The sequence below is a fragment of the Tupaia chinensis genome, unplaced genomic scaffold (genome assembly GCF_000334495.1).
Source record: "Tupaia chinensis unplaced genomic scaffold, TupChi_1.0 Scaffold000399_1, whole genome shotgun sequence".
Classification (NCBI taxonomy): Eukaryota; Metazoa; Chordata; class Mammalia; order Scandentia; family Tupaiidae; genus Tupaia; species Tupaia belangeri.
The window spans coordinates 2,123,546-2,151,533 of NW_006159901.1; the positions used below are offsets into that span (position 1 = coordinate 2,123,546).

Here is a 27,988-nt window from a genome sequence, read left to right on the forward strand (position 1 = left end):
TATAAGTGGCCTAACAAATTCTCTTTCCATCTATATTTATATATATATACTTATTATATATTATAAATATTATATATATATAAATTTATAAATATATATATGTAGTAACCACTAATGAAATATGGAATTTCATGAAATTATTTTTGCAACTACTTCAGACAATTTGTTTTCAAAAGCTGGCTTTAAAAAAAAAAGGGAGTGGGGAAACATGGCTATATCTTTATTTAAGTCCATCCTTTCACAAGCTACTTTCAAAAGAAAAACTGAATTAGTGTTTCCAAAGCTTTAGTAGTCGATCTTCACCGTAGACAGCAATTGGGTTCTGATGAGGGTAATGGGCAACACCAATCACCTCCTTCTCATGAACTGTCAAGTCCTCTCCAGTTTGCCGGTGACATGCTGAAACAATAGAGCACAAAGGCCTCCCCCACACAGTAGGTCATTCACCATGAGCAGAAAGGGAACCACAAACAAAGTCACCACCTTCTCTTTTACCAGAGCTAAAGCTTTTGACAATCTGCCTCTGCATGTTCATGATGACCACTGAGTTTGAGCTGTGGCATGTCAGAGTGTTCTGGGTTTTGAGGAAGCAGGATCACATCGCTGATGGCAATGTCTGTCCCCATGGTGCTGCCCAAGGATTTAACATACTGGAACATTCTGTGGTCTTCAGATTCCAGATCTTTAAAGTGTCATTAGAGGACTCACTAATTATACAATGTCCATCCCGTGTGAATGTTGCTTAGCTAACAAAGGAGGAGTGGCTATGAAATCCCTTTAGGGTTTTCCCAGATAGGAAACCATGAATTCTGATTATTTGGTCAAAAGAAGTGCTAGGGATTTGACTGCTATATTTACAAAAGCTTAGACAGGGACACATTTTCTTTGTGCCCTTTCAAATCTCATTAAACACTATCCACTTTAAATCCTCCATAACTTGATTTTTCCATTTGGGCTCCAGTTGCTAACCTTTCTGTGTCTCTACTGAAACACATGCAGAGGATAGCATCATTCACCATCATAAAGTGATCCTGGGTCTGGTATTTAAGATCATTCCTGATTTTACCAGTAGTAAAGTTTCATACTTTAATGAATCCATCAACAGACCCAGTGACCAGATGCTGACCATCTGGAGAAACTCAAGTGAACTCCACATTTGTTTTTTGACCAAACTCAATATGTCTGCTCAACTGTGCAGGGAACTATTCTTCTACATCTTTAATAGCTGTTTTGCCTGGGAATAAATCTATGGCTGTACCAAGAGGAAGCAACCCCTAGGGATGCTGACACTTTAGTGCCTGCTCACAAAATACCATGAGATGAGACAGAGGCACCAAACTGACTTCTCTAGCTAGGGCTTGGGCAATTGTAGCTCTTCCCTTTTCTTTGCTATTTCCATCTGGGTATGCCTCATGAAGATCAAAATAAGACCTGGCCAATAGCTTCTCTAGATGAATATATTGCTCAGGTTGTGTTTGTCTTAACATGATCATTGGTCAGTCTCAGATGTGACCTGGCAGCACCCAGTCCACAGAGCTCTGTCAGTTCCAGAACAACCTGTCCATAGAGGTCAACGAGGGTTTTGTCTGACAATTTCAGACTGTATAGCCTATAAGACAATATCCCAATGACTACTATTAATTTCAGTCACAAACTCTTGATGATGTTCATGGTATTTAGAGACTCAGTAGTCTCCTCCGTCTCCTCCAGGAAGGTGGCTAAGGCCTGATGTAAACTGCTTTCCTTCAGGTATAGCAGAATAAGACAGATCACATCCGAGGACAAGATTTTAGTCGACACAGTGATATTTCCCCTGGCACGGTCCTCACTTCCAATTTGGTGATATTTGTAAGGAGATTTATGGCATTTGTATTTTTTTTAACCTAACATTTGTCTTTTAGGCATCTAGCTTAAGTTATATGTCAAAATTAGAAAAAAATATCTTGTATATAAAGATGACCATCATAGTTTTTTTTTTTTTTAAGTTTAAAGATTATAATGGCTTTTGTAAAGTTTATTTCTTGAGAAATAGAGACAGAGAGAGATATTTATGAGGGTCTTGCCATGCCATTATCTTACCCCTAGCCTTGCAGTCAGTCAGGATCAGAGGCATATATAGGCACAGCTGGCATGCTCAGGTTGTTCTGGGATCCAAACACGACATTTCATGTGGCCCCAGCATCGTTTAATGGTGTCCTGTTTTTAGAGCAGTTTAAGTTCATAACCAAATTGAGAGGAAAGTACAGAGATTTCTCATATACTCCCTTCCCCCACACATACATAAAGTCTCCCATCATCAATGTCCCCCACTGGAGTGGTTTATTTGTGATAATTGATAAACCTCCATTGGCACATCATGATCACCCAAAGCCCATAGTTTCTATTAGGGTTTACTCTTTGTTCTATATACTCTATGAATTTGAAAAAAAAAGTGTATAATGACAAAACACATGTTATTATAGTATGATACAAAGTATTTTCACTGCCCTATAAATCCTCTATGCTCTGCCTGTTCATGTGTTCCCTACTTTCCCTTGCCAAAGTCCTGGCAAAACTGATGTCTTTACTGATTCCATAGCTTTGCCTTTTCCATAATGTCACAAGTTGAAATCACACAATAGGTGGTCTTTCAAATTAGTGTCTTTTACTTAGTAATATTCATTTAAGTTCCTCTGTGTTTTTTGTTTGTTTGTTTGTTTGTTTGTTTGTTTTGGCGAGGTTTTCGCTATAGGGCACGTGCGCTCGCCAGACAGACAGAGAGAGACAGAGAGACAGAAAGCGAGAAATCACCCCCCAGGGGGGATGGTCACGCCGCAATCCCTTCTCCTTCATTCTCCTCTCGGGATCTTGGGCATGCACGCACATGCGCCCGGCATGAGTTCTAAGCCACCGGGTCTGGGACGCGAACCTTGGTCGACTACGTGGCAGTCCAGCGACAAAGCCATTATGCTAACTGCTGGTTCCCCTCTGTGTTTTTTTCATAGTTTAGTAGCTTCTTTCTTTCTTTCTTTCTTTCTTTCTTTCTTTCTTTCTTTCTCTCTCTCTCTCTCTCTCTCTCTCTTTTTCTCTTTGTCTGTTTTATTTTGCTTTGAGGCATGCATGCTCACTGGAGAGAGACAGAAAATGAAAGTGGAGTGAGAGAGAGGAAAGTGAGAAAGTACCCCCTGCATACACACCAAGGGAGGTAAGGGAAGGCCACAACACAATCGCTTCTCCTCTTGGCATTTTTGGGCACACATACTCATGTGCCTGGTGTGGTTTTATGGTGCTGGGTCCAAGATTCAAACTGTACAGTTGGCCCTGTGGGATCCAGCCACCTCAACCAAAATGCCATCAGCTGCCAAACATTTTTTCTTTTTAACACTGCATAATACTCCATTGTTTGGATGTAATGTAGTTTACTTATCTATTGAAAGATACTTTGGTTGCTTCTAAGTTTGACAATTATGGACAGAGTTGCTGTAAACATCCATGTGCCAAGTTTTGGGTGAACGTAAGTATTCAACACCTTTAAATAAATACCAATGGGTATAATTGCTAGATTGTATGGTAAGAGTATGTTTGGGGCCAGCAGGTGGCATGGTGTTTAAGGTGGTGGACATTCCCACATGGCCAACCACAGTGAGTCCCAGACCTGGTGGCTTGCTTTCTCACTTTCCCTCCTCTCTGTGTGTCTCTCTCTGGTCAAATTAAAATAAATGAATGAATAAATAAAATTAAATAAATAATTCTTTAATAAAAAAGAGTATGTTTAAATAAATAAATTAATAATTTATAATAAATTAATAATTAATTAAGTAATAAATTGCTGACCTGTCTTCCAAGATGGCTATCTCAGTTTGCATTCCCACCAGCAGTGAATGAGAGGGTTCCTAATGATCCACGTTCTTACCAGCCTTTGGTGCCTTCGGTGTTCTGAATTTAGCCATTCTAATGAATATGTAGTAATGTCTCATGGCTACTTTAATTTGCATTTCCCAGATGACCTATGTGGAACATCTCTTCATAAGTTGACTTGCTATCTGTCTTATTTGGTGAGGTGTCTATTAAGGTCTTTGGTTCAACTTCTAATCTGGTTGTCATAGTATTATTTCAGTACCTTCTGTTTTGTAATAAGATGATTATTTATTGGATTGTTGGGAAAGTCATGATGTATTTTTTTCTGTTTTTCTATGCAAAGATGCATCATGACTTTTTCAGCAACACACTAAATTGATGATGGTACACATAAATCATTTTTGATGCCATAAAGTCATTTATTTATTCTATCAATAGATTATTTTTTTTTAGGACACACATGTATGTATGCATAAGAGAGAAAGTAAAAGAGAGAGTGAGAAAGAAAACACTACCCTCAACCCCCGAGAACGTGGTCATGCTGCAATCCTCTATTTTCTAGTTTTCAATCTGTTGGAATCCTGAGCATAGGCATGCCCCATGCGTTTTTTGTTTGTTTGTTTTTTTGAGGTTTTTTTTGACAGGTTTTTGCTATAGGGTGCACGTACTTGCCAGAAAGACAGAGAAAGAGAGACAGAAAGCGAGAAATCACCCCCCCAGGGGGGATGCCACGCCACAATCCCTTCTCCTCCATTCTCCTCTCAGGATCTTGGGCACGCACGCACATGTGCTTGGCGTGTTTAAGCCACCGGGTCCGGGACTCGAACTGTGGTTGACTACGTGGGAGTCCAGCAACATAGACATTACGCTAACTACTGGTCTCCCCCATGTGTTTTTAAGACTCTTGGGCCAAACTCAAATCCTGGTCATCCATGTGGGATCTGGCTTCCTCTGAGCAGAATTTGAAGTACTATGTTATGGATCAGTTCAGTAGTTTTTTAAATGATCATGTAATAGTGTATTAGGTGCTAATAGCCATGCTTTCTAAGACTGATTATGGTCATATAGTGTTTAGGAGAACAGATTATAGCGTTTGCCTATGTCCTGATCTGATTCTTTTGCTTCCTGACTTGGGATTTATACTCTTTGCCTTTATCTATTTATTTGATATAATGAGATAATAAAGACCTACTTACTTGAGTTTGAATGTATCCTCCATAAATTCATTATTAAAATTTAGTGAGTCATTATAATGGGATTAAGAGGGTACAAACTTAATAGGACTATGGTGTTGAGAGGGTTGGACTTTGGGAGATTAGGGTCAGGGTAGGGTCCCATGATTGGATTTTTATGGGTTTATAAGGACATGTAGAAACCAACACAGACATGTATGCTCTTGACATGTGATTCCCTGTACTGCCTCATGAGCCCATTAACAATAACAAGGTGTGGCCCTTGACCCTGGATCTCCACACCTGTGAGCTAAATAAACCTTAATTCCTATAAATTACCCAAACTCGGGTACTTCTGTAGTCACCAGCATAACAGTTCATGAGATGTTAATGAAGCATAAGTGAGTTAGTACATTTAAAGCACTTAGAGAAGATTCTGATATATAGCAACTGCACTGTAACTGTTACTGTTATTCATTAATATTATTATTTTGTTGAGATTTTGACCTAAGTGTGTGTGGGCTCACCAGAGAGAGAGAGACAGAGACAGTGAGAGGGAAAGTGAAGAATAACCCCCTAGAGAGGATGCCCACATCACAATATCTTCTCCTCCATTCTTCCCCTGGGATCTTGGGCACACATGCACATGTGCCCGGTGTGAGTTTCAAGCCACTGGGTCCAGGACTTGAACTGCAGTCGACCATGTGGGAGTCCAGCAACAAAATCACTATACCATCTGTTGGCCCCTATTATGGTGATTATTATGGCAAGTGAGAAACATTTGACAATATGAGCTGGAATTTTGTGAACTACCCATACCCCAAAACAAAACATTAAATATTTGAGCTGGAGGGTCAGCACTGCAGCCTAGTGGTTGAGGGAAACAGGTTACCACATGATCTATTGCCCTTTAAATCCTGGTCCTGGTAGCTTGAAAAACACACTAGGTGCATTCGTGTACTGGCTCCAAATCTTAGTAGAATGGAGAAATAGAGAAGGGATTATGGCATGACCACACCCCATTAGGGGGTGTTTTTTTCTCTCTGTCCCTATCTCTCTGTCTGTCTCTGGTAAGCATACATGCCCTTTGACAATTAAAAACAAGACACAAATTTTTTTTAAATATTTAGGAAAAAGACAGAAAGAATAGATTAAAACCTTTCCTGAAGAATTGATAATAATAATTGCATCAGTATGAATTTTTAAGTCATATTATTTAGGATTTCAAGAAACATAATTTTTCTCTATTTTGTAAATAACTGAACTTGGGACCAGTAGATGGTGTAGTGGTTATGTCATTGGACTCCCACATGGCCAAACGCAATTCTAGTCCTGGACTTGGCAACTTGAAACTCATGCCAGGATTGTGTGCATGCATGCTCAAAATCCCAAGAGGTGAATGAAGGAGAAGGGATTGCAACATGGCCATTCTTCCTGGGGGATGATTTCTCAATTTCTGTCTCTCTGTCTCTCTCTGTCTCTCTGGTAAGTGCATGCGCCCCATAGCAAAAAGCCTCTTTCTTAAAAAAAAAAAAAGTAAATAAAATAAAAATAAATAATTGAGCTTAATCATACCTTGAGTTCCAATTCAACTGGCAATAAACATAACCTTTGCCAACTGTGTGAAAGCTTGCTTAATTCAGATATCCTCAAAGTCATCCAAAGGTTTTTTCTTTTCTTTTATCCATAGGGCTGCCCCAAATTTTAAGGGTAAGATATGAAAAGAGTTCGACTGGGGGAGCTGTATTGTTCTGGCTTTTCATTCTTGCTGGCATTAGCTGTAGAATCCATTTTCTTTCTGATGTCTATAAATCAGCATTGATTTTTTTCCCCCAGAAGATGTGCTAGGATAACACATTCTGTCTTTAGTGGTCATTTTACTTCCTCTATTCCTTCCCTGTTTTAGCAGTTTTTCTGGCCTTCTCTTTCTCTCTCTCACTTCCTCTCTTTTGCTCTTATACACTTTCTTGCCTTCTAACATTTCTGGTGCTCTGTTAGAATCAAATGAAATGTTAAACATTTCACCATGTTATGTAGCCAGCAGGGGGCTCCTGAGAGCTATTTCAGGATCTCTAGGCATGGATACGCTATGTAATTTCTATTCTAATGTGGACGCACCATGATAGAGATTGATGGGGGATTTCTATAAGAACTTCAGTCTACCTGGAATTTCACCTAGGAATTTCTGTACAGATCTTTTTTGCTATCTCTTTTGGACTTCTGTGGTTCTTCACTTTGAGATTCGGGGCATATTTGTAAGAAAAGAAACAAATAAATGCTTCTTTTTAAGCATTAAAACTTTCTCTCTCATATCTTAATGATTCCCGTTCCTTATAATGATCTCCATATCTAAAAATAACCACTGCCCTGCTCGCTAAAGTTCTGGCTAATAAAATGCACTGAATTTTTTATTCCCCTTATTCATGTTTCTTCTTCTAGAGATTTATTTACTAAATCTACTGAGTTAACTAGTCAGTTCGATGACCTCTTTGAAGATGCTTTAGATGATATTTTTCATGGCTCCTTGGGGGAGGGAGGCATTTCTCATAATTCAGTCTTGAAAACAAGCACAGCATATAGATTTTGACATTTTAAAGATTCTGAAGAAGAGCAACATTTTAAGAAAAACCCAGATTGTCTATGGGGACTCGCTTCTGTAGTAACTGAACAGCAGGACAGGCAAAGGCTACATAATAAATAGCTTTTAAACTGTCATAAACTTGACTTTGTTACGAAGGAAAAGGCCTATGAGAAAAAAAAATGGGGTTGGTCCCATGGCTTGGTGGTAAAGGAGACAGATACCACCTGGCTGACTGCATGGTTCAAACCTCAGCCCCTTGGAGGCCTGAAAAACATGCAGGTGTATTAGTGTGTGTGTGTGTGTGTGTGTGTGTGTGTGTGTGTGTATGTCCAAAATCCTGATAGGATGGAAAAATGGAGAAGGAAGAAGAAGAATGGAGAAGAAGAAGCATGAACACACCCCATCAGGGGGTGCTTTCTTTCTTACCCTTCTTTCCCCCCCTCCCCCCCCTCCCCCGGTCTCTGGGGAGAACACACACCCTCTAAAAAAAGAAAAGGAAAAGAAAAGTATGTTAATTTATGTGAACTACAGTTCATGCATTTAAAAATATTTGGTTTTCTGCTAGAGATTGTTTTAATTTTGTTTGTATTTCATTTGTTATTTTGATAGTGTTTGTTTGTATATTGATATGTTTTAACCAAATATTTGTTTAGGTCCTAGTTTCAAAGGACCCAATGAGGGATGACTTTAGTATAAGAATGGATCCAACACAAAGTATTTGGAAAAAAGAAATATGTTGCTTCAAGAAATACATTTTCATAACTTAAAGTGAGATTCAAAGATAGCATTTGTTTCTAGGAAGACATTATTTTGTTTCTTTTTAGTCTTGTACAGCGAGGATAACTATCTTGAGCTTCCTTTTAATAAGATTGCCTTAAAAATTTTGTCCTTTTGATAAATCATACTTAGATTTCTCACAGATTGGATAAATATGAAAACATAAAGACAACCTTGGTTAGCCCTGATGGTCCAGCTCTGTGACACTGAAGCTATTTGGCAAGGTCCTGTCCTGGATTTGCATCCAGAGGTCTCTCTGTACACCTCAGACAGGCACTCATGCCTGTGATCCTGGCTGGCTGAGGCTGAGTGTGGATTGTGGCATAAATACCCTGTTGGAGGTGCCTATTTCTCTCTCTTGCTTTTTTTGTTCCCCTCTCTTTCATGGAAGAAATAAATGAATAAATTTAGGGAAACAAATGAACAATCTATATAGTACACCACTATTAGCGTTTCTAGAGTTTATAAATAAACTTGTTGAAGTTTACCAAATTATTTATCCAAGGTACTCATGATTACATAATCTTTGAATTATTTTAACATTAAAGACTATCCATAAAGCCGGAAATCATATGCAAATATATATAATGCCATTGAGGACATCTTCAAGTTGTAAAAAAGAATGATATCTTTTTTTCCAGATTTTATGGAAATTCCAGACAGTTGCTAAGAAACTTAGATTCTGCTTTCTCTATTTAGTATCTTGAATAGACTTACAGTTATAAAAAATATCGTTACTATTATAAAAAGCCTATATATATATGTGTGTGTGTGCATGCATGCACATATATGTATGTGAGTATGTGTGTGTATATATATTTATATGTATATATATACACACAAAGAGAGAGAGGGAGAGAGGGAGAGAGAGAAGGTATACTTTTTAAAAATAATTTAATTGTATTTATTCATTCATTTATTTTTAATTTGACCAGAGAGAGAGAGAGAGAGAGAGAGAGAGAGAGAACAAGAAAGCAAGCCACCAGGTCCTGGACTTGAATCATAGTCAGTCATGTGGGAGTGTCCAGCATCTTAACCACCTCACCACCTGAGAAGGTACCCTTTCAGTGGGGTGTGGCCATACTGCAATCCCTTCTTTTTCCATATTTCTCCATCCTATTGGGATTTGGGGCATTTTTTCAAACCAATGGAATGGGACTAGAACTGTGGTGGGTCATTCAGGACCCAGCTTCCTTAACCACCAGGCCATGGGGCTGGCCCTAACATATTTTTATGTATTGGACTCTTGGAAAAGTCATGATGCATTTTTGCATAGAAAACCAGAAAAAATATGTCATGACTTTTCTGACAGCTCAATAATTATGCCCCCCCTTTTTTTGTTAATTCAAAAGCATAGACCAATATTGATATATAGTGTTCCCATTTATGGCAGAGGCTCTGAGTTGATGGACCAATGTGTTAAAATTGGAGATTTTTAAAAATATTTAAAATAAAAAATGAAATTTCTGACTTCTCAGAAAGACTTCAATGATCTGGTAATCTGGACCCACATTTCTTCACTGGAACAATAAACCAGAGTAAAAAAAAAAAATGACTACTTTTGGGAGAATTTATACAGTATTTTTTTTTTTGTCTTTATTCATGATACAGCACATATGTCTGTAGGAGAGCTAGAGAGCAAGAGAGAAGAGCATTCTCCACAAGGTCTCGCCACACCACAATCTCCTTGCTCCAGTCCTCCAGCCTGTTGAGTGTCAAGCACTAGGTGTATGTACCTATGTGTTTCAGGTGGGGAAGGGAATTCAAATTATGGTTGTCATGTGGAATCTGGCATTTCTTGGTCAGTGCATTACTGTCCAAAATTTCTACAGTTGTCACCACTTTCTATAACTTTCTTTATCTGGAATTTCACAGAGGATGTCTGAAGGCATCTATATTAAAAACTCTGATTTAATGGAAGAGTCAAGACATATTTAGCACTCTGTTTTCTTTTTTTTTTATTCTTTCTTTTTTTAAAGATAAAATGTTTTCTTTTAAAACACCAAAAAAACATTCAAAGACAAGTGTCTATTACATATTCAGGAATGAATGTTAGAGAGCCATAAATCTTCTAAATTGTAAAAGGCACTTTTAGAGAACTAAATGCTACAAATTCTCTTACCTTCTTTAATATCAACAATGCACAGTAAGATGAAATTACCAACAAGATCCTACTAATTTTTGATAGTCATTGTCTTTGAGTTCAGCCTGATTACACATGTAAAAGTTGTGTTCAAGATGTGCCTCACACATGAAGCTTCCAGTTGAACTTCAGAAATGTTAACAAAAGTATCTTCCTTTTTTGCCTGTGAATGTTGGAATATTGCTATGCTGTTGTCTGTGCTGTATGTCCACCACAGATACTGGTTCTAGGCCAGCTCAAGGGTCTTCAAGCATTGAAGCCTTCAAATAACTTTTCATTCATTAGACGTTCTTTTTTCTCTGCCACATCCTAATCAAAAGGTGTAGATGTCCTTGGAGAACTCTTGGGGTGGCTCTGTTGCTACCCCAGGGGGAAGATGAACAGCTGCAGAGACCCTGTAGAGGACTTAGATTAGGAGCCATGGTAGCCACCAGAGGATGGAGACACTAACTGACACCTGGGAAAGTTGCTGTGGCTTACTGCTCCTGAAGATTCTGTTGGTGCATCTAAGGAAGCCAAGATGAAGATCTCACCACCGCCTTCATTGCCTCCCCCCCTCCTCTTGTTATCTTCATAATCAAGAATTCTCACACAGAAAACACTACTTCACAAAAAACCCCAACAGTACAAGGCTGCATGAACATGGACTTTCAAAACCGCTCCTCTAGAATGGCACAAGTGAAAAGCTGCAACGTTCTGTGAAGTCTTCAGATGGTTCCAAATAGTCACATAACACAAATTAACTCATACTAAGCAATCATTATGGGTATGACACCATTTTATTCATAAACTCAATTTTTCACAATAGCCAGGAGGTCATTATTATCTCTATCTTATAGATATGGCTCAGGGAATTTAAGGCCAAAGTTATAAATCACCAACTGACAGAGTTTGTTATTATGCCTAGGTTGGTCTGGCTGCAAAGACTGGGTGCTGGTGTTATGTTTATGTAGGCAAACACTGACATGGTTGAAAGACTTGAATCTGTCCCTACTCCAGGGACATTCTTCTGGAGGTCAAATATTCTATAAGGGGGAATGTTAATGTGATGAATTTGAATGTAAATTGTGCGTGTGTGTGTCTGAATCAGTATGTACGTTTTTCTGAAAAGAGCTCTAATTTTCATTAAATTCTCAAAAGGGAGCAGTGACCCAGAGAAAGGCTAAGAAATATGAATAATTGTACAATGTAGACACTTCCTAGAATTAGAAAGATTTACTAAATTGGCTCCAGGCACCAAATATCTGTTTCTGATGTAATCATTTGCCCAGCATTGATGAAGGTTTTAGAGCCCCTTTTTTTCCCTCCAGTGAATATAAGTTTTGATCATTCTTAGTATTCAACTACTTCATTTAAAAAAAAAAAAAAGACCCACAACTTGCTTTTCATAATGGCATTAGGAACATTTCTACTGAGTAAGGGAAGGTCCATTTAAAGGTAATAAAACATCAGGGTAAGAATTCTATAAATTCACTTTCATTAAAATGCCATTATTCATTCTCCTCTTCCTTTTCTTCTTTCTTTTTCTCTTTTCTTCTTGAGCAATTTAGTCCAAAAGCAATCAAGAGAGCAAAGCAAGATGTATGTCTTCTCTTGGGAGGGACAGGGGAGGACCCCGTCCCTGAAGGTAGGGTATCTGTGCTGAGAGGTGAAGCCTCATTGGAGGATGCTAAAACACATGCAGAGGGCAGAGAGGTCTGCAGGAAAGCATTCCTGGTGGGAATGCCAGAACTCATGGAAGGTATCAGGATGCTAGAGGGTGACTGAGTTGAACAAAATGCTCTCAGGAGGTAGCTGTCTGGCCCAGGGTGTTGCAGTCCAGGTTGGGTAAAGAGGGCTCCCTTGTGGAGGTTGGTCTCTCCCATAGTCAGCACCTTAGTTGGGTGAGAAAGGCATCCCTGTTGGGAGTCAAGGGTCTAGTGTAGCAATGAGGTCATCCTCAGGAAGATAATTCACATGCAGTATTGAAACCTGAGAAGGGTGAGAAGAATGTCTCTGGTTTGGGAAAGCTTGGACTAGGGTGTCAGAGTCCGATGAGGCTGAGGAAGGCATGTATGTGGGAAGGAATATCAGGGTGAAGGGTTGGGGTCCAAACTCAATGATACCTCAAGTTGGTTGAGGAAGACATCCACAGAAGGAAAGGGCAACTGCAACTATGAGAGATGGGCTACATAAAGGGGGTTGACAAAACCAATACATAGCTATAGATAGATACAGATATAGATAGATATAGATATAGATGTATATTTGGATAATGGGACCAAATTGTTGTTGCTGCAGAAGAGAGTTACAAACATGGAAAGGGAGAAAATTAAAATATATTCTGTGGTGCTAGACTAAAACTGGAAATAACAATAAGAACTTGTGATTTCCAGGGTATGTACATAGATAAAGGAAGTACATACTGATGTGTCTTTAGGTGTGCATTATGCTGTGTGTGTGTGTGTGTGTGTGTGTGTGTGTGTGTGTGTGATTCTGTAAATATGCCCCAGTCTGTTCACTGAGAGAGTCTGGTTGCAACACCTCAAGAGCCCTGAGCATGCCTAACTCCCCAGATCTTGTCTTTAAAGGTCATTTCATATGTACTAGGAAGAATAGGGCTTTTTTAGGAATGGCTAATCCAAGCAGGGACCAGGAAAGTAAAGGTTAGCCTGAAACATCTTAATGTCAAAGGAATTATGGAAACACTCAAAATATGTTGAGAACATCACAACGATTTCCCTTGGGTTAAATCCAGAACAATAATCATAACAACAACAATAATAAATCATTCACCTTGATTAACATGATTCCATGTGGATACAAATACATAAAACATAACAGGACATTTTGATGAGGAACAGGATAGTTACATAGTCTCAAAATTTCTCATCAGCAAATGCTTATTAATAACAAAGGAGTAATTTTACAATGGAGAGACCTGCCAGACACTGCCTTAATCAAGTTAACGTCATCAGTAATGGGACAAATCAAAACCAGGCACTGCCTGAGATGATGGAGAACATCCCTTCTGTGATATTCCTGCCTGTGACGCCTGATCTGAGCGTGACTATGACGAACACTTAGACAAACCCAAATTGAGGACATTTCACCAAATTACTGTCCTTTACATTTCAAAAGTTTCAAGATCATGAGTGTCAAGGAATGCCCAGAAAATAGAGACAAAAATCTCCCTTTTCTCTTCCTACCTCTCTGAGTGAACTCCTGAGCAATGAGAAAACATCTTCCAGAAAGGCTACTTAATAATCTTATTTGAAAAAAAAAATAGCATTGGCACAATGATTTATTGTTAAATTGATAAAGCATGTAAGTCCTTTAAACGTATATAACTTTTCATAGATAATTTGCAGAAGAAAAACTTATAAGGTAAAAAACAAACTATCTACCTTTACCAGTAATCATAGACATGCAAATTAATCCCATAAATATAACTGTTGCCTAACAGATTGCCAAATTACAGACAAAAACAACTAATAGTTATTGTTGGCAAAAGTAAGAAGTGGGGCTGGTAGGCAGCATGGTGGTTAAGGGCACTGGACTCCCACATGGCCAACCGTGTTTCGAGTCCTGGACCTGGTGGTTATTTTTCTCACTTTCTCTATTGCTCTCTCTCTCTCTCTCTCTCATTCGCTCTGTTCCTCTCTGGTCAAATTAGTATGAAATAAATGAATAAAGGGGCTGGTAGATGGCGGCGTGGTTAAGGTTCTGGACTCCCACATGGTTGACCACGGTTCAAGTCTCAGGCCTGGCGACTTGCTTTTTCACTTTCCTTTTTTTTCTCTCTCTCTCTCTGGTCAGTGTATGTGTCCTTTAACAAATTAAAAATAAATTAATAAATGAAATTAAATAAATAGTTTTTTAAAAAAAGAAATTAATAAATGAAGTTAAAATAAAATAATTCTTAAAAATAGTAAAGAGAAAGGGGGTAATGTTATATCCTATTGATAGGTATTTACACTGACAGAACTTTTCTGAGAAATAGCTAAAGATATTCTTACAAATGTATATGCCCCTTGACTGTACAATTCTACCAGTAATTTGTGTCAATTAGGTAATTAAAATTTCATGCAAATATTTTGCCATACTAACATTTTTATAAGTGTGACTTCTAGTAGAAAATTTTTGAATAAATGAATAATAGTGTACTATTGAAACAACTAGTGCAAGAATTAAAAATGATACTATATATAAATAGCAAAAGATATTCTTGACCCATTATCAAATGGAAAAATAGGCCATGAAACAATCTTCACAATACTAACCTATTTTCATAATATATATTTATGAAATAACAAAGAATATAGGAAAAAAAGTCTGGAAAAACATCTCCAAAATGTAGTGATGATTATATTTGGGAATTGGATTTATAGTGTTTAGGTTTTCTCAATATTTTTGTTTGCCTGTATTTTCAAAAATTAAGAATGTAGTGCTTATGCCATGAAGATTTATTGACACTCCATTAACTTATCATCTATCACATATTCAATGTAATTACTCCGTAGGCTTTAAAGAATTATTGCATTTTCTCCATTGACATTTTCTTTTAGAGTAAATAAGATGCAATCTTTTTTGGGTCTATCTTTCCACAACATTCTTTTGCTCAACTTATAAAGCCTGTAACTTTTTAAAGAAAAGCACATAACTTGTCGTAAGGCATTCTCTTAAGTTGATTTAGTCACACCAAACCTGTCAGAAACACTTAAGGAGGTGCATTTGTTTATTGGAGCCACATGGTGTTCAAGAAAAGTGAAGTCAAAATAGAAAGAAATAAACTAAATGCCAATATGCTCACATAGAATAGTTCCCGTGATGACATGGGAATGCGAGGAAATTAAATGAATTTACCATGGAGCAAAAAGTAAAGTAGAGATTCATGTTAAAGTGGCTCTATGAAAAAGGAAAATCAGGTTCCTGAGACTTATTGTCAAAGATGAATCTTCTATAAATTTCAAATTATTAAGCTATTCCTCATAGTTCAAAACATAGGCTCAATGTCCTCATTGTTTGAGGTTTTCTTGACTCATCCCAGGTTTGTAGATATTTGTATTTCTGGACTATACTAATTTATGATATTAGTAATTGTGTGTCTCTTCCACCTGACCATGAGCTGCAGCTAGAGACTGTGTCATTCTACTAACGGTCCTAGTGCTTGGCATGGTGCCTCTGGTTCATTCAGTAAGCATTTAGGGAGTGTTTTTGAAGAGATGCATTAAATGCATAAGAACACAAGTGTAAAATATTTTTGCTGAAGGATCAGCATATCCTCTCTTATCAGTTCTTTTGCTACACACACACACACACACACACACACACACACACACTCACATACATGCCATGTTTGGTGAAATATTTAAAGTATCTTAATTATTTAAAAATTTTGTGAATCAAGTCTGTACTTTTTCAATGGGAATAAGATTCTGAACAAGAACAGAGAACATTTCCTTGTTTGAATAATAAAATTGTTTGGAATTCATGTTATTCTTATTATTTTTTAAAGACAGAAGGTGGATGCCCACAAAAGAGAGAGAAGGAGAAGAAAACAGCACCTCCTAACAAGATCTGGTCACATTGCAATCCTTTTCTTCCAATTCTCCATCCCATCATAATCCTGGCCACATGTGTGCATTCCTGGTGTGTTTTTCAAGCCACCAGGGCTAAACTCAAACCCTGGTCAGCTCTCTAGGATCCAGCATATTCCATGCAACATTTAGCAGCTGAGCTACAGGGTCAGCCTCATATTTTCTTCTTTTGTGAACCACGCGATGTTTCCAGGTGGCATTTGATCACTGAGCCTCCACTATAGAGTTCTGAGACTTCTGTGGACATTGCAAAGTGTCCAACTTGCCAGGCAGAAATAGAGAAAAGAAACACAGAGGACAGCATGGAGTTCAGCATAATGCATGTGAAATTGCTACCTGCGTATATTAGAAATGAGACCTGTGTTGGCTTCTCATCTTCTTTCCTTCCTTTTTCTCTCTTCTCCCATTTTCCTTCTCATCCTTTCCTTCCCTTTCTCCCCCTCTCTTAAGCAATACCAATTGACAATCTCCATCAGCATTCTCCAGTCTCCCATTCACTTGATTTCTGATATCCAGATCCCAAGTAGCCATTACACTGGTTTCTTTTGCCCATGAAATTTCTCCAATTCTAATAAGATAATCTAGAATTATTCAAATGATAATATGTTCAATATGTACCTTCACTATATCTTTGGCTTGCTTTGGTCAAAGTACATTTTATTGTATTTTTCAAAATCTCCCTGCCTGTTTCCATTGATTAGATAGTCTAAAAAGGCAGGAGCCTTGCCCAGCATACAGTAGGTACCCAGCAAATATAGGCATGGCTGCGAGGATAATTTTCTTCAGTTAAGCATATCTTTTGCGAATTGTTTCTGCAAAACAAAATAACCCTCAAAAAGATGAAAATAAAAAGCAGGGTTTCCCCATATCTCTTCCACGAGATACTGATCTCATTGAATATTAGTTGAATAAATTATGAATACTGCAAACAAATTTAAGTCAAGTCAAGCAATTCTCAACTGCAAGACATATCAGATGAGCTAGACACACCAATTGTGAATTTATAAGAGGGCTTATAGCATATACTACTTCCAAAATTTATCTGACTGCTTACCCTTTCCTGGTAGAACATTTAACAGGATTGTATTCTGGGAACTCCTTTTGGGAGGGCTGTCTTAAATCATTACTGTGATCACAGTCTACATTTATTTAGCATTTGGAATGTGCCAAGCACTGTTGTAAGTGTTAAGGTTATAGAGATAAATAAAAGAGTGTCTGCCCTTAAGGAGCACAGGTGTACACAGAATAGACAAACTGCAGTCAGACTGCAAGTGATTTAATAGAAATGTGAACTGAGTGCTCAAGGAGTAAATATGCAGGAAGTAGCTGACCCCAGGAAGTGAGGGCTCATTGTAAAGGGAAAATAAGTTAGTGCATTAGCTGCCTTTCTTATAACAGGTGATATCTAGCATCCTGAGGGATGAAGAAGGACTTTCTTAAGAGCAATGAAGTGGAAAAAGTAGAGATGAGGCCTTTGACTGCTTCTTGCATTTACCTCTTCCCATTTCTGCCTTTCACATCAGTGTGCACAGCTGTCCTACCTTAATGAAGCAGACTGGCTTTACGAGAGAAGCACTGGATAGGGAGTCAGGTGACCAACTGTGGTGCACAGTTAGTCTTGTTCTTTCAAAATCCATTGCTACTTATATTTGAGCTTCAATGTTATCAGGAGAATTACCCTTTCTCCACAGTCCATCCATATGATTCGAGTAGGCTCACACTGCCATCTGCCCTGGGGGGAACCTTATGACAGAAGCCTAGCAAGTCAGCATCTCCCATGTCCCTGGATTCAGTGGTTGATTCAGTGTTGGCGATTTAAGCCATATTAGCTCCAAATGATGGAACTTCTGTGAAAAAGTTAACTCTCTTGCCAGTAGATCCGAGGATGATAGAATATAGATCTGAAGTTGCCACTTCAGGATGGCTTCATGGACAGAGCCTGCCTGAAAATGAAACCTATATTATTATTTCAGGATGATATTCATGAAGTTTAAGTAGATGACTTAGCTAATGTGAGGGTTGTGGGATAGCCACTGGTACAAGAAATTCTGGAGTTAGTTGGGGAAGTGTTCCAAAGTAAAACTTAATATTCTACAAGTAGCAGCACCAGGATATACTCTTTATTGTGGTTATTAACTGAGCTTCATTTATATAAGGTATGATCAGCTGAGCAGGGAAATAGCTGACATATCCATTATTGTATGGTGGTTGATTGGTTTTACCAGGACTTCTGATTGAAATGGTTGGGGACCAGTTCTTTTACCCTGTATGTGAGCAAGACCTTCATTTCTAAAATGGATTAAACCAATATGCTGAGTGATCTATTTATTCTTTTCACATTGCATTTGGATTTCATTACTGCAGAAGTCAAAAGGCCATTTTCATTTTGGACTCTAGAAAGGTCATTTGTTACTCATGTTTTTATTTCCCTGTTCTTAGTTTTGATGATGAGGAAGAAAAAAAGAGTGCTAGTAGTATTTGATTAGTCTCGCCATGAATTCATTATTTTCTGACTATGCCTGCTGGGCTTAAACTCTAATTGTATCTGTCAATGTGGTTAAAAAAAAAAAAAAAATTTTGGATTTAGTAAGACCACTATAGACAGTTTGAGATTGCCGTTTCAGAGAGAAGCTTTAAGTCTTCAGAAACCTTTCTAAGCTTAAAGCATCAGAAGTCCTATGAAAGACCATCAGCACAGTATAATAAATAACACAACTTCTTGTTGTAAGAAGTCAAAAAGAGAAGAAAAATTGTCATGAGTTGTTTTTATGGGTTAATAGTGAACACTGCTCTAAAAATGATAATAATGAAAGTAGTGGTAATAATGATTTTAGTAACTCATGAGTTTCATCTACCTGAGGCTGACTATTTTGATTCAAGTAATAGAGTCTACATTTTATTCCAAGAAAATAAAATAATGAATCTTTCTCATACATGGTAAACAGTCTTTATTTGTTTAAATCCTGTTTTCATAATACCACATCTAGTGCCACTGTAGAAAAATACTTGAGTTAAGTTTCTGCTTATATATATTTGGAGTAGTTTTTGCTCCAAAAACTTATCATTAAAGTACTTAAGAATTCAAAAAACTGGGACCGGCAGTTAGCATAATGGCTATGTCGCTGGACTCCCATGTAGTTGACCGCGGTTCGAGTCCCAGACCCAGTGGCTTAAACTCACGCTGGGCGCGTGTGCGTGTGTGCCCAGGGTCCTGAGAGGAGAATGGAGGAGAAGGGATTGCGGTGTGGCCATCCCCCTGGGGGGTGATTTCTCGCTTTCTGTCTCTCTGTCTCTCTCTGTCTGGTGAGTGCACATGCCCTATAGCTAAAAAAACCTCTCCAAAAAAAAAAAAATTCAAAAAACTTTTAGGAGGAAAACATAAGCAATGTGGCTGCCAGTTGTATAAAACAAATGGCTTCTAAAAATGTCTAGTAGAAAAACAAAGAGATAAAAACACTGTAACTGGATCTCTAAGTTTATTCTTGGAACGAGAATAATAAAACTACATGAAAGGAGACAACGTAGTAAACTTTCTGTTTTTACATATTGATTTATCTTGATACCAAGAAGACCTGGAAAAATATTTGTAGGAACTAATGATGTGTTACTAACGTATCCATTTTCATCTACTTTTTAACCAAAAAAAGTGTAGAAACAATGTAGGCATTCTTTCTAAAAAGAAAAAATATGTACATTATATATATATTATATATATATATAATATGTATACACATTCACTACATTTATTCTCTCTACATCTTTTTGTACAAAATCAAAAAATAAGTGATTTTGCCTTTCTTCTTTCTTTTGTTTCTCTCTCCCCTCCTTTCTTTTATTTTTTTAAAGACAGATTTTTGCTACAGGGCACATTTGCTCATCAGAGAGACAGAGAAAGTCAGAGAGAGAAAGAAAGTGAGAACTCACTCCTCAGGTTGATGGCCATGCTTAAATCCCTTCTTCCATTCTCGTTGTGGGATTTTGGGCATGCATGTACATGCGCCTGGCATGAGTTTCTGGGACTCGAACCATAGTCAACCATGTGGGAGTCCAGTGCCTTAAACACTGTGCCACATGTTGGACTTCTCTTTTCCTTTTTCTTTTCCTTCTTTCTTTTTTTTTTTTTCTTCTGGGAAATTGTTAGGATTACACAAACTAATTACTTATTACTTATAAAGCCCTTAGACCATACCTATCATCTACTACATATGTAGTAAATATTAATTATGATAATGATCATGATTAGTCACCTAATGCATTTCAATCTTCTTGCATTTTTAATGGGGTGTCTTTTAAAGGTTTCTATTATAAAATATCATTTTCTAATGTAGTTTCGAACACTCTTTAAATGCTCCTCTTTGTTTCATTGGTCTCAAACTAGTAAGGAAATCTGAAAGCCCACATTGAGAAAAATGAAGCAGAAGGTAGTGAACACGAGAAAGCATGCAAGCAGCACACATTTCCAGGTCAGTCTTTCTCAGATCACTTCTCTCTACATGGAATTATATTTTTTCTTCCCTCCCCCATTGGTCCTTGAAGGTCAGCTCACATATCAGGCTATTATAGAGATAAACCTCTTTTTACTTTTGACTCATCTCCCACATTATTTGAATTATATACTTTTATCACTCTCATAAACATTTATTTTGTGATGTTGAGTTCTTCATCAGTGTGTACACACACCCCCACACATGTGTATTCATACACATGTATCATCAAAACTGTCATGTTTATATATTCAGTAAAGTCATGACTAAGTGGTAGTGGGTATATTTAAATGTAATTAATGTATGTTCAAGGACTATGAATTAAGTAAAAATTGCAAAGGTACTGCTCTGTCACCAATGAAATCATATTAAACTTTTAAAAATCATGAAAGCTGGCTGAGTTAATCCATTCTTCTACATCATCTATATCACTGCTCTCCTCTATTCATGTGAATAATCTGGAGTGACTTTGATTATATAGAAATAGATTTCTTTGTTCTGTATAAATATATAAGGAAATTTAACAAAAAGTCCTTTTAGCAGGTATTTTATATAGATATGGTTTCTGCATTCTAGGGTCTTCTCATTTTAACTTGAATATCATAGAAAATGAGCATATTCATAAAAACAAATGATAAAACATATATTTTTCTATGTGTACACACACACACACACACACACACACACACTCACATTCATAATGTGTATTCTCATTTGAGAGAAATGTGACTTTGAAGACCAAGGTTTTAGAAGGTACTGATAATAGTCTCTCTATAAAGATCTTAATTTCTCTCTGAAATTGTCTTGACCCTGTCCCTTCCCTCTGTCCTCACTGATGCTGCTGACTTACAGGCATGCTTATTATTTTTCTTCTATGTATTACTACAGCCTTCTCTTTTATTTTTCTCTTTTTACAGGATTAAGGTACAAGTTTATCTTGTGCAATTTTTTTTGAAATTCATACATAATCTTTTTATAATATACCCTTTTTGTTGAAGGTATTGAAGACCTCTCTCTTTTTTATGTTTTATTTTATTTTTGTTCTTTTTATTTTTTAAGCCTTCGATCACCATACATCATTTGGCTTGTAAAGAGAATTTACCCAACATGAAATACTTCTCAGACCAGTCCAGTAGAGAATACTGAACATGTTATCATTAACAGGTAATAAACCATTTTTACCACAGCTTTTTCTAACTTGTTATCTCCACCACTGGCGTCTGTGTGCTCCAGTTCATCCCTCACATTACTGCAAGTGACATGAAATAGAGATGAGGGTCGGTTATGATGGAGAAACTGGGACTTGTTTTTCACTCTAAACAACTAGAAAATTGGGCAAAATATATTATAAAACATGTTTTCAATCACTGAACACTAGGCAGCATAGTATTATCATCCTTGAAACGGGATACAAACAAAGTATGCGTTAAAATCGTCCCATATTAAAATCTGGCATCATTTTCCAGATAGTGGTGCTGTAAAGGGAATCAAATGCAAAGCAGGAAGTTTAAAAATTCTTATACAGGAATCAGCAAACTGTGTAGTGATTACGTTGCTGGACTCCCTTGTAGTCGACTGAGATTTGAGTCCTGTACTGGATGGCTTAAAACTTACGCTGGGAAACAAAATAAACAAAACAAAACAAAACCTTACCACAGGTGCATGTGCATGCGTGCCCAAAATTCCAAGAGGAGAATGGAAGAGAAGGGATTGTGGTGTGGCCATCCCCCTGCAGGGTGATTTCTCGCTTTCTGACTCTGTCTCTCTGGTAAGTACACATGCCCAAAGCAAAAATCTCTCTCAAAAACAAAAAATACAATTAAATAGATAACAGTCAAAGTTTGAAGAGTCAAAGAAGCTGTAAACTGTGGGACAAATAGAAGAGAAGAAAATGCTATAAGTAGAAAATCTACATGGAGTTTCTTACAGTCTGTTACTGTATATTAAACTACATTTGCAAAAGGTTTTTAAAACTTTGTGAAGCTGGACAAAGAAAAACTAGGAAAATGAAAACAGAAAAGTTATCCTACCATTGAGGTGTTTTTGAATTAAAACTAGCCAGAAAGGAAAATCCTTTTGGGATTTCTGGTTCATTCAGTAGAACCCAGATGAAGGTCATCTCAAGTATTAGGGCTAAACTAGAGTGAAGGTTTTTTTGGGCATATCTCATTTGATGACAAAGAATTAAGACAAGTCATCTAACACTCTGAAAAAAAAAAAAACCAAAAAACTCAACACTAAATAATGTCAAATTCACAACATTCAGGATTTAATACAAATATTGGACATGAAAAGGAGGAAGGGGTGACCATGACCTTTGTTCTCGACTGGCCCACTTTTACTTTGATTGGATGACTTCTACCCAATGGCAGCCATTGCTTTGATTGTGTTTTGTCTTCAGGGCCATGCTAATAAAGCCATGCATCATTCCATTACAATTTTTTGAATAAATGCATCAAGATCTTGATCCCAGTTGGTTAAAATTCCCATTGAAGGTTCTGTTCCCATTTGCAGCTGACTTGAGTGTAGTAGTTTTGCCACCCATGCAGTATAAAGTTTGTTCAATTTTAGTTTATCAGTTTATCAGTCAGAATTGTGTAAACTGAACCAATTGAAATGTCTGTCGTGTTGACTATTGTTTCTGTTATTAATCATTGTTCTTCTTTTTTCAATTAGAGCAATAACAAGCTTAATTTATTTTTTTTTTTAACAAATCCATGTGGATTGTCTGCCACTGTGAGCATCATTTTCAATATTATCTCATTCTGTCTTAAAGGAGTTTTCCATGTGTAAACTGCTGATTTCTCTGAGACATTGTTCCCATAAACTTTTCGTAAAGCACTAACGGTTTCTCAATTCTTCCACCGAAGCTTTACCACAGTTTGATGTTTGTTTTAATGATTTCACCATTCTTCCATCCAAGCTTCAGCATAAGTTTATTGCTTGTTTTTGATTCAGTTTTAGCAGAATTCATGTTGCTCTGATACAGGCTTTTTTTAAAGTGGTATCTTATTCTTCTTATTGCCTCAAAGTAGATCCTGTTTAGATATGTTAGAACAAGTTAGTACATGTGTATTTTGGTACAAAAATATTACAATTCATGCAGAGTTTTTTCACAATACACATTTTCCATAAAGAAGGCTTTTATATCAATTCCTTCCTCTATGAACTGATGACCTGATTTTTCTTTCCATAGATATTTAATTTTTTTCTTTATTCATGATAGAGAATGTGTACATACACATGAGGGTGAGAGAGAAAGAGATAGCACATAAGAGTGGATGACAGAAAGATAGAGAGCACCCTCCATAGGGTTTTAGTTTGCGATTACTGAGCTTATTTGATGAAAGAGCACAAACATCAGTCCATAGCAGTGTAATATATATATATTTCTGTATCCTTTTACTGTTAATCTAAATATATGATTATATTTGAATTAAGTTTCTTTTTTTAAGAATTATTTTATTTAACTTTATTTATTATTATTATCATTATTATTTTCCAGTTTGATGAGAGAGAGAGACAGAGAGAGAGCGAGGAAGTGAGAAAGCAAGCCACCAGGTGTGAGACTTGAATGGTGGTTGGCCATGTGGGAGTCCAGCGCCTTTAACCACCATGCCACTTGCCGGCCCCTGAATTGAGTTTCTTATAGATAAAATATAGTTGTTATGTTTTTTAAATTAATTCTTCTTATGCATCTTTTAATTAATATATTTAGACTGATTATAATGTAATTATTGATATATTAGGATTTAACTGTCATTTTAGATTTGTTTGTTCTCTCTGTATTTTATTCCTCTCTTTTTTCCTTCCTTCCTGTATGTTTCTTGATTATTCTTTAGAATTTTATTTGATGCCTTTTTCTTTATTAGTGTAACTTCTGGCTTATATGTAATTGTATTTTTTTGTGATATAAACTATGGATTTTTAAAACATATATATAGTATGTAATAATCAAATCAAGGATATAAATATTAACCATCTCCAACCTTTAACATTACATTATGTTGTGTATATGTGAATTTTACTCTACATGCTAATGTGAAAGTATATATTAAACTGTCAGCAGTGCTCTGTATTCTACTGTGGTACACAGTTATACTACACAGTATTTATGTATATGTCTCTTTGTGCATCTTTATGTTTTATCTACTGATTTTTTTTAATTTACCTAATTTCATTTTACTTTTTAATATATCTTTTATTTCTTATTTTTTAAAGAATTATTTATTTATTTATTTGTTTATTTATTTTCATTTGACCAGAGAGAGACACAGAGAGAGGGAAAGGGAAAGTGAGAAAGCAAGCCACCAGGTCTGATACTCGAACCGTGGTCGGCCATGTGGGAATGTCCAGCGCCTTAACTACCATGTCACCCACTGATCCTTATTTCTTATTTTTTTTAAATATTCAATTGCTATACATCATTTGACTTATAAAGAAAATTTACCCAACATGAAAATACTTCTTAGACCAATCCAGTTCAGAGTACTATACATGTTATCATTAACGGGTAATAGACCATTTCTGTGTCCCACAAATATCATGCGTCTCTAGTCTTTTTCTCTGATTTCTTTCCCTCTTCCCCTATACACTTCTCGTTTCCACCCGAATGCGTTCCACACTGTAGTCAGCGTCCATAACTATTTTCATTCCTTTTAAAAAATTATTTATTTTTATTATTATTATTTATACATTCTATCACTATAGAGTATTTAGATTGAAAAGAGTTTTACCCGAGATGATATATGTCACACACCAGGTGAGTTGAGAATACTCTACAGGACATCATCAATAGGCAAAAAAACCATATCTGTCCCACAAACGTCTTACTTTCCCATTTTTTCCCAAATTTCCCTTCCTGCACTCTTCCCCTCTCCCACTCTCCTTCCACTTTGTCCCCAGTGTCCATAACAATTTTCAATGCTTTTATGTCCTCCAGTCTTTCAGTCTCTATCATAGAGTGTAGACAATCTGTATATTTTAAATAGAGACATACAATGTCTGCTTCATAGCCTGACTTACTTCACTCAGCAATAAATCTTCCATGTTTGTTCACTTTCTATCAAATGCCAGGATCTTGTTGTTTTTTATGGCTGATAGCATTCCATGGAGTATATGTGCCACACTTTTCAATCCATTCATGTGTTTGTGGACGTTTGTGTTGTTTCCATGTCTTAGCAATCATGAATAAGCTGCAATAAATATAGTTGTGCAAGCACTTTTCTGACTGAACTTTCTCCTGTCCTTTGGGTAGTAGTGGAATTGTAAATTGGATCATATGTTAGTTCTATCTGCAGGTCTTTGAGGAACCTCCATATTGCTCTCCACAGTGGTTGGACCAATTTACATTACCACCAACAATGTAGAAGAGTTTCCCCTTTCACCACTTCCCTGTGAGCACTTATGTTTTTTCATTTTTATCTATTTTTATTTTTTGCCATTCTGACTAGGGTTAGGTGGTATATCATTGTAGTTTTGATCTGCATCTTTCTTATGATGAGAGAGGTTGAGCATTTTTTCATATGCTTTTTGGCTGTTTGTCTTCCTTAGAGAGTTGTTTATTCAGCTCATTTTCCCATCTTTTAATTGGGTTAATCATATTCTTCTGGGTAAGTTCCCTGTGTATTCTGGTTATCAGTCCCTTATCTGATGCATAGTTAGCAAAAATTCTCTCCCATTCTGAGGGTTGTTGATTCACACTAATTACTGTATCCTTTGCTGTGCAGAAACTCCTTAATCTGATCTAATCCCACCTTTCTATTTTGAGGATTATTGCCTGTGCTTTGGGGGTCTTATTAAGAAGTCTTTGCATACTTTAGAGTCTCTCAGAGTTTCCCCAGTGTTTTCCACTAGTATTTTTATTCTTTGTTGTCTTAAGTAATTTAGATCTTATTTACTTGATTTTTGTTAAAGGTGACAGGTAGAGGTTCAGATTCATCTTTCTGCAGGTGGATACCCAGTTTTTCCAGCACCCTTTTCTAAAGAGGCTTTTCTTTTCCCTCTGGATTGACTGGATTGATTGGTACCCTTTGTCAAAGATCAGTTGACTGTATGTTTTGGGATTTATTTCTGGGGTCTCTACTCTGTTGCATTAGTCCTTATGCCTGTTTTTGTTTTTGATATTTTTTGGGTGTGCCAATACCATGCTGTTTTGATTACTACAACTTTGTAATATATTTTGGGGGTCAGGAAGTGAGATGACACCAACTATACTCTTTTTATGTAGGATTGCTTTGGCAAGATGGGGTCTTTTTTGATTCCAGACAAAATCTATGATTGTCTTTTTTAGATCTGTAAATGTCTCTTGTATTTTATAGAGATTGCATGAAATACATAGATTAATTTGGGTAAGATTGCCATTATGATAATATTGATCTACTGACTCTTAAAAACATTTAAGTTTTCATCTTTAAATGTATTTTTCTGTTTTAAATGTCCATTCGATTCTTTGTATTTTTTGTTGAGACTCTTTTGCTTTACTTAGAATTTTCAATTTTTTCACTTGTTTCAAACATGTTTATAATTGCTTGTTAATTATAAAGCTTTTTTGCTTTTTAACTATGGCTGCTTTACAATCTTTGTCAGGTAATTCTACCACTTCTGTCAACTTTTTTTCATTTTTAATCTTAGTTTTCATTTATGATAGACTGTGTGTGTGCATGAGAGAGAGAGAGATAGAGAGATAGAGAGAGAGAGACACACCCACCCTTTGTGGGGCTTGGTCACACTGAGATCCTCTTCTTCCAGTTCTCCACCCTGCCAGGATCCTGGGTATACATGCATATGCCTGACATGTTTTCAGGCTGACCAGGCTGGGACTTGAACTATGATCAGTATGTGACTTCCAGCACCCATAGTCTGTTACACTATCAACTGCACCACAGAGGCTAGACTTCATTTTGGTTCTGATGTCCATTTATTGTCTTTTAAGTTTTAAAATTTTTATCCAAGTTGATATCATCCTGATTCTTGGCATGAAGGTATCTTTTTATTGAAGCCTGGACATTTTGGGTATTATACTATGAGATTCTTACTTTTATCTAAATATTTTGTTTTAGCTGACTTCTCTTGATAACACTTTAGCAGGGGAAGGAGACTTAACTTGTTACTGAAACATCAGTGTAGTAGCCCAAATTTCCCACCTGCCCTGAGAATGGAGAGATTGCTCTACTGACATTGACATCTGAGAGAGGAGAGGATTTTTATTACTTCAGGGTAAAGACTGGCTCTCAGCCTCTTCATTTGACCTCTGCTGATAGCTTCTTGCCTTGGAGGTGACGAGAGCCTTGTACCTACTACACTTGACTTTCCACTGACAATTTTGGGGATAGGGTGTCCTTGTGATTTCTGGGTGGTAGTGAAAGTCGTAACTCTCCACTAGGTCTCTCTGAAACTACCTCATCAGGGAGAGG

At 36.9% G+C, this 27,988-nt stretch overlaps 1 pseudogene; it reads right to left on the reverse strand.

Moving 5' to 3' along the window:
* Positions 1-268: 268 nt before the first annotated feature.
* On the reverse strand, positions 269-23,547 carry LOC102483261 (WD40 repeat-containing protein SMU1 pseudogene; annotated as a pseudogene).
* Between the last annotated feature and the right edge of the window lie 4,441 nt (positions 23,548-27,988).